Here is an 8685-nt window from a genome sequence, read left to right on the forward strand (position 1 = left end):
TTAAATTTTAATAGGATCTGTATCGAACTATTGTGAATGATATATATGCAATTCCGACAAGCAAACATGTCAACACATATGTAGATTGATCTTAATTTGATCTTAAAGTGATAGGAGTTCAATAAATTTCCATTGTGTTATTGCATTTAAAAATTTGCACCATTCAGTAAAAATATGTTGTTCATACACACCATTTATTAATAGTTGCAGAAACAATTAGCTTATTTGGACCATTATTTAACTGAAAAGTGCACTTAACATTTTTGTGAAGAATAAGAGTATACATACGACCCTTATATAGCAGAAAAGTGCAGATAACATTTTTGTGAAGAATAAGAGTACATGTATCTCTGTACGCATCTGATTAAAAAATAGTTCCTTCTTGTTATTAGTGAGAGTATACTTTCTTATAATTACACTTCTGTGGATTATACTACTATATAAATCTTCCATAAGTTGTAACAGCTATCAGAGCTCTTCATGCTGACGGCCAGCTAGTACATTGTTATCTTGTCTAATAACACTGACTCAGACACACGCTTGCTAAAAATAAGTATATACATTATAGTTTTGCGAAGCAAAACCTTATAATTCCAGCCACCTTTGTTCTTTTTTTTCATGCGACCTCGAGTCAGGTACTCCGTCCCTCAACTATATGTGCCGCTAGCTAACATGATTGCTTGTTTCCTTGTTTGAAGGGCTGATACAAGTATCCATGCTACCTAGAATAATTTGTTTCCACCTAAGGGCTGATACAAGTATCCATATAGACGAAATGAGTTCGAAAACATACTTCAAATTTAGCACACATACAGCAAACTGGATATGTAACTTTCAGGTTCACATATTACAACAACAACCAAATCAAAGAGTACAACATAAAAGAAACACTGACGAGGAGAAAACACAAACAACAAAGACTCTAATTAAACTGATAGGTATCTGTATGATGCCTCGAACTGAACCTCCTGGGTATAGCTCAATTAGTGCTAGTACCAAACGCACGGCGAGGTGTCTGAGGGGGGAGACCATGGCAGGCAACGGTTGATCTCACTAGGGATTGAGTAATGCCACCGGCTGGTGTCGGCGCAGGGATACTTGTTCTGTTGGAGGACACTATACGGACCACCAGGGTAGACGTCATCGAGGAAGTAGATGTAGCCCAGGCTGCCAGCGTGTCCCGTGTCGAAGGCCTTGGAGCAGGCTCGGCCATCGAAGAGCACCTTCTCGGCCATCTGGTAGACGAGCAAGGACCAAGAAGCCGACCAGCCATCCTGATGCTTCTATAGCCTGAAGAGCTGGAACCGCGACGTGCGGCCTCTAAACGGCGAGATGAATCTCCCCACCATCAGTAGATCGGCAACAGAGGCGGAGGGCTGGAGGTAGCGGGATACGATCCCCCGATGTGCCATCTTCGCCCGGGGAGCACGGATCTATGCGTAGATGTCGAAAGTTCGCCTTGTAGTAGTAGAGGTCATCATCAGAGTCAATAGCCCAGAACCATCCGTGGTGGTAAGTCAGGTCTTGGGCGTTGGACGGGGCCGTCATCTCTGCCGGCAGTGATGTCCAGCACTCCATGCCTGGGCGGGAGAAGGCCATGTTTGTCTGGTTGGACGTTATGGCAGCAACCATGCAGGCACCAGAAGATGGGGCAGCGGATATGGCGGCTGCACAAATCATCATGGGGCACCTGATGTCATCGGAGTTGATGAGGATGCACACGCCATCTGGGAGCGTGATGCACTCACCGGTGCGGAGGATGAGCATGGCATGACCGCGCCAACATGGGATGATACCATGACCCAGCCTCCTGGAGCGGAGCAACAGAAACAGGCCCCGCCGCCTCATCAGACAGGGCCGAGCGCGACAACGGAACCGCCAAAGATCCTATAGCTGTTGGTACGGGCTGTGGAGGGCTTTAGGAGCCATGGCAGCATGGACAGGTTCTGTAAGGCTACCCGGGGCTAGGGCTTGCTGATGGCAGACGCCTAGACACGATTCTCGATGCAAGACAGCAAGAGGAAGATATGGCCGAGGAGATCTCGGTAGAGGCTGGATGGAGAACTAATGCCACGACGAGCCGGTCTGCCCTCGCTGCATGTCCTACTCAAGAGGTGGCTGAGCTGCAAGATGAAGGATGAGGTCCATATGCCGGTGGGTGCTCCGGCGAATGAGTTTGTAATGGAGCTACGCTATTTCCGGTACCAGGCGTCCAGGCTCCCTTGCTGCATGGTGAAGACAACCTCCCTCCCCTGCCATTGCAGTACCTAGTTTGTCTGCTCTCTGTCATCCGCTCATGCTCGTCATTCAGTTGTCCATCGATAGGACAGCCTACCAAGAACTCTATATGTGCATATCTTTCACATTTTTGTGGACCATACAAAGGGAGAAGGGGCGAAAAAAGAGGTTAGCTTAGCCGTAGACCTGGTAGACAAAGAATCTAAAAAGTTTATGTAGGCATTTTTGGTTTATAGTTTGTCTGTCTCATTCTTGTGGTAATTTTTGGTTTATAGATCTTCTAGGTGAGATGCCTTCGGTTTGTTCCATGGTGGTGTCTAGTGGTTTGGCTGGTAATGATCTATGCCAGTGCATGGCTGTCAAAGCTGCACACCAAGTGAGCTAAACAGCTGGCTCCATACTCCACATGTCATTCTGATGGTCTCTTCTCCGTATATGCCTAAGTCGATGATACTTTCTGAAGTCTCATTCAATTTAGAAAAGTGCAACAATAGTTCAGTCAAAGTGCAACTTACACTTTTTTATGTAGTTACATTTTTTAAGAAAAATGCAGGCTACACTTATTTAGTAAACTAAAACTGTTTGGTTCTTAAGAAAAACTCAAATATACTTTGAATTAACAAAAGAACATGATGGCATATTTGTGCGCTTCTTTCTTGGGCCATCTAGGCAGATACTACCGCAAAGTTCTTGCAATTGTCGTGTTTTGGACTGCAGTATGCCGGTGTCTGCATGACGGTCTAGTGCATGCGCAACGGTTGCACGTGGGGGCCCTCCTGGGCACTCGCAATGTTTATCTTTGATGGGGTAAGGGTGCACCCATGTCCTCTAGTCCGCATCAAACATGGTGGTGCCCGTCTCAACTCATGAAAAGGACGTTGCGGTAGTGGCCCCTGGGAGATGGTGAATGTTGTATGCTAGTTCGTGCAGGTGTGAATTGGCAACGGCTAGATCGCACAATGACATGGGTGACCACTTTGCAAAGGCTACTTCCGGGAGGCCTGCGCATTCGTCCAGTGTGTCCACATATGTGAGTTCACTCTCTCTCTCTCTATGTTGCTCCTACTGCCTCCATGGTTTTCTTTTGTGCTCCCTTTTGTGTCCGACAGAACGCACTCCTCGCGGTCTTCCTGTGCTGCTGCGGACGGGCATCCTTGGTTTTTGTGTCCACTATTCTCATCTGGTGTCCCGTCTATCTCTTGGTCGGTGGTGTCCAGATCCAAGAACAATCCTTATTGTTCTCTTGAAAATTCCCTAGCCTATTGATTGCGTGCGAATTCGTCCAATTCTAAATATCACCACTTTCATCCTCCGAACTACTTTGAACTAGGACATGCACATCAGCCACTGGAAAAGGTGGTGGTGTTGTGAACAGGTGCTTGTTACGCACTGGCAAAGAGGATGCTATTAGCCCAGACCGGTTTCCTTGTGAGGACGAAATAGCATGGGCCGACTTACTTGCAGAGCTTGGTCGGCGTCAGCGTCCACAACCACTACCATGAGCAGGACCACAACCACGACCGTATTTTCCTCCCGTGGCCACTTCTTCTTGAGAATAGTCCCTAATATCTGGGTAGGTGGGACTTGGATGACACTATCATCATCGCTAATGTCGATTAGTGAGCACTTTGGATTTCCTCTTCTTGAACAAAATCTCCTCTCCATGAATCGATGTTGGCTGAGGAGATGGACTATATTTGTTAGAAATCCTCGGACTAGGAAAAGCACTAGTCGGGATAGGTTGCAGCGGGACAATTACGTTGTTGTTAGTAAAAGCAAAGGCAACCCTCGAAGACCACCTTCTTCATGATCCACTATTGTTCATGCGGTACCGAGGAGCCGCGTCATGGAACAGGGTGGCGATCCCTAGATCAATAGCCTCGATAGATGTTGTCTGTCTTCGCATCTCGTGGATCTCAGACAGCATGACTTGTTCCATGATTCTCCACCAGCATGATTCCACCTTGCTGCAAGACTTTTGACGCGTTTCCACTTTGGTAGCCACTTGCACCGGAGCTACTCCAAAAATAAACCCATGCTGCAGCCCGAGCGGGGCCGTTGTTGGACGTGAACACATGTGCACAATGAAGAGCCAGACACCACGCACGAATTTCTAAACGAATTCCTCTTCCTCGACCAAGTGAATGTCCGGGATATCGAGCTCCGATGATGAGAGGCCCACCTAGGGAATGGAGTCGGGTCGGGACCTTACAAAGGTATCCACTGAGTAGCATATGCATAGGACGCCCCCGTAGAGGTGGACATGCAACAATTTAGTGAAAGTGCAACTTAAACTTTTTTGTCCAGGTATAATTTTCTAGAAAAGTGCAGGTTACACTTTTTCACTAATCTGAATTTGAATTAATCTAAACCAATTGATGCTTAAGAAAAACATAATCTACTTAGAATCAATGAGTAAATCTACTACTTCTTCTAAAATCATGAGTTTGGTGAATCCAAACGATCCCAGCCATTCGACCACCTACATCCAACGTTCAAAAAGTTGCTCCAATGATGTATCTATCACACCACCATAATTTGGAAACAGCATTGATTGCGTTAATTGCATGTGATCTTAGGAATCAATGAAAAATCATTAAGTGCAATTAATTGTAGAAATACCGGTAATTGCAACAATTATATTCGTAGAAACATTCTCTGATTGCTTCCCAAGATACTATCAAATTGGACCAGTGTTGCACATGGTGATTGGGGCCCACATTTTAGTTGTGTAGTGCGCGGGCAACGGCTGCACGTGGAGGCCCATGTCTATAGTGGCAATATCCATCATTGATGGTGCAAGGGCCCACCAATGTCTTTCAATTGACATCAAGCATGGCGGTGCCCGTCTCTGCTCACAAATAGGATGCTAAGGTAGCAACCCCTAGGTATGGTGGGTGTTGCCGGTCAATTCACACATGATGCATTTTTTTCTTTTGACCTTTTTGTCTAAAAGGGGCGACAAAGGCGCAAGGATTTTTTATTCCTTTTTTGAAAGGGTTACCGCAAAAGAAGTTGAAATTGCATCTAGACCCTAAAAGTATTTTAGTGATTACGGTATAATTAGTGGGATTAATGTTAGTTATCCAGGTTATCTTAAGACACTGGTCTCTTGCTGAAGCAATATTTAGATGGTTGACCCCCCCCCCCCCCGCCACACACCATTTCAAAAAGGAAAATGATTTTAGTTTTTCTAAGGCCCAAAGGTGTTTTTGATTTTATTTGAATCATAGGAAAGTCACAATATAAAGAGGCGCTGTTTCACGGGGATCTGAGTGCGACTGCCTTGCTTGATAGGGAGGAGCAAGATTATCTTTTGAGATCTGAGTCCAAGTGGTGGAGGTGGTGGTGGTGGGGGGGGTGTTGCGGATGAGGTCGAGATCCCGTCAGTCTTCACCCTCTCGGCCTCTGTCATGTTCAACCGCTGCCGCCGGCACCGGAGCGGGCCATGTAGTCGTACTCCTACTACTACTACCGGCATCCATCTCCTTTTGCAAAGATCACCCGCTAGTCTGTGGGAAGAATTTGGTTTGGAGCTCGGGATCTGAGCAGAAACGGGGGGCTAGGGAGATGCAGAGCGGCCGAAGCATGATCACTTTTGAGGAGAGAGTGTTTTGTTGCTGGTTTACGACGACAAACGAACCGTATCGCCTATACATAGGAATTGTCCGATGTGAGGTGACATGTGTGCGATTATAAATTTGGTTCTTACAAATCTCTGTATGATACTTGCATGCCTGCCTGTATTATAACCATCTTCGCGTATGTAGTTTGCCGGGAGTGTATTATGAAGAAAACAGATGAAGAGGAGATTGTATCCTGCCCAGTATTTGAAGTTTCTCTTGGGATCACTCCTGAAGAGAAACTCAGGTAAGTAATTGTTAAAATACCAAGGTTTTCCAACTGGCCAGTTCGCTTTTTTCTTTAAATCGATGATAAAAACATGTAACTTGTTTTTCAAAATAGTTAAAAAAAAGTGTATCAGCCATTGTGCTTGTTGCTTGTATCACACACCCACTCGTGTCACTGTCGGTAACAGCTCCACCTTACCTATTACTCATATCAGTAGCGCTAGTTTTCCCTCCACTTCCACAGCCATCAATATGTCTAATGTTCTTGTTTCACCAGACTTAGTCACGAACCTAGTTTCCGTTCATCGTCTTACTCGTGAGAACCCACTCACTGTTGAATTTGATGGCGTTGGCTTTTCTGTGACAGTCCCAATGAGCTCTACCCCGTGCACGCCGGCGCCTCCACCTCCACACGTGTCGCCTTTGCCGCCGGCATCGACCTTTGGCACGCTCGCTTGGGTCACCCCGACCACACCGTGTTACGTCAAATTCTTAGGAGTTTCTCTTTCTCATGTAATAAGCTCGACGAGCACTCTTGTGAGGCATGTCGCTTAGGCAAGCATGTTCGTCTTCCCTTTAGTGCGTCCACCTCAGTTTCCACTTTTCCATTCCAATTACTTCATAGTGATGTTTGGACATCTCCCGTTGCGAGTAACACGGGATATCTCTACTACTTGGTGATTTTAGATGATTATTCTCATTATGTGTGGAATTTTCCTCTTCGTCGTAAATCTAATGCTTTAGCCACACTCACCGCCTTTTATTCCTATGTCCCCACCCAGTTCGGTCGCCCCATACTTGCACTCCAAACTGATAACGGAAAAGAGTTTGACAACATTGGTCTTCGCACACTTCTCGCCTCTCACGGCACCATCTTCCGTCTGACTTGCCCCTACACTTCATAGCAGAACGGCCGCGCCGAGCGCATTCTCCGCACTCTTAATGACTGCGTTCGCACGTTACTCTTTCACTCAAACGTGCCCGCTCGGTTTTGGCCCGATGCCCTCGCCACCGCCACCCTCTTAGTTAACATTCGTCTGTGTCGTCCTCGGTGGAACTATGCTCCTCACCACCTTCTCTTCGGTACACCACCGTCCTATGATGGTCTCTGCATCTTTGGGTGTCCCTGTTATCCCAGCACCGCGTCCACCACACCACACAAGCTCGCACCCCGATCCGTCCCATGCATCTTCCTTGGCTACCCTCCCAATACCAAAGGTTACCGGTGCTATGATCCTGTCACTCATCGTGTGTACACCTCGAGGCACGTGTATTTTGTCGAGACGATGTTCCCTTTTTTTAGGTCCCTCCGGCTGCGGATTCTTCGGCACCGACCCCCGCGCCCCCTAACTGGAGCGATGCACAGCGGCACCCCCCGGCGGCCCAGCCGGCCCGGCACCTTCTGTCGCCACCTCCCAGGTTCTCGACTCCCTCTTACGAGGTCGAGTCAGTGGGCACACCGCCCACCACCCCGGCTGGCACCGCCACCCCTACGACGGGCTCAACCTCGACCTCGCCCGTCGCTCCAGCCGCCGCGGGATCGGCCGCCGCGGCCCCCGCCGCCGCCGCCGCCACCCCTGCGACGGGCTCGACCTCGCCCGTCGCTCCAGCCGCCGCAGCCTCTGCTGCCGCCGCCGCCGCGGGCCCCACCACCGCACCGGGTTCCCCCACCACCGCGGCCCCCGCCGCCGCACCGCGTGTCGCCGCACCGGGTGCCACCACCGCCGTGCCCCCTTCTGCCGCGGCACCCGCCGGCCTGATGCCCCGTTACTTGGCGTGACTACCCGTGCCCGAGCAGGAGTGCTTCGGCCCAGTACGCGCTACTCCGCCGACGAGTATATGTGCACCGCCTCGACGTTGATTCCATCACCCGTCCCCACCTCCGCTCGTGCTACCCTTCGGGATCCCCACTGGCTAGCTGCGATGCAGGAGGAGTTCGATTCCTTGCAGCGCAACCGCACGTGGCAGCTTGTTCCGCGACCCCCTCGTGCCAACATCATCTCTCGCAAGTGGGTGTTTCGCCACAAGAGTCGCCCAGACGGTTCTCTCGAGCGCTACAAGGCTCGCTGGGTGGTTCATGGTTTTTGGCAGCGCGCGGGCGTGGACTTCACCGACACTGTCGCCCCGCTTGTGAAACCGGGCACGATCCGCGCCGTCCTTCAGCTGGCCGTCTTGCACGCCTGGCCTGTGCATCAGTTGGACGTTTCCAACACCTTCTTGCATGGTCATCTCGCCGAGCAGGTGTTCTATGAGCAGCCTACTGGTTTCGTCGACACCGAGCACCCCGATTTCGTGTGCTTGCTCTCCCGCTCTCTGTACGGGTTGAAGCAGGCGCCTCGGGCTTGGTACCAGCGTATCACCGCCTGCCTGCAGTCTCTGGGCTTTCGGTCCACTCGCTCCGATGCCTCACTTTTTGTGTATCATCAGGGAGCTGCCACTACATATCTGCTGCTCTACGTCGACAACATCATCCTCACGGCATCCACCCCGATCTCCGTCAACGGCTGACTGCTCGTCTTCGTGATGAGTTCGCCCACAAGGACTTGGGGCCCCTGCACTACTTTCTCGGCATCGAGGTGATCCGCCAGGCTGACGG

At 49.6% G+C, this 8685-nt stretch overlaps 1 pseudogene; it reads right to left on the minus strand.

The window, feature by feature from the left end:
- Window positions 1-989: 989 nt before the first annotated feature.
- On the minus strand, window positions 990-3903 carry LOC125507348 (uncharacterized; annotated as a pseudogene).
- Window positions 3904-8685: the final 4782 nt, after the last annotated feature.

Source organism: Triticum urartu, chromosome 5A, assembly GCF_056163025.1.
Source record: "Triticum urartu cultivar PI428250 chromosome 5A, HENAU_Tu73, whole genome shotgun sequence".
NCBI classification, from domain to species: Eukaryota; Viridiplantae; Streptophyta; class Magnoliopsida; order Poales; family Poaceae; genus Triticum; species Triticum urartu.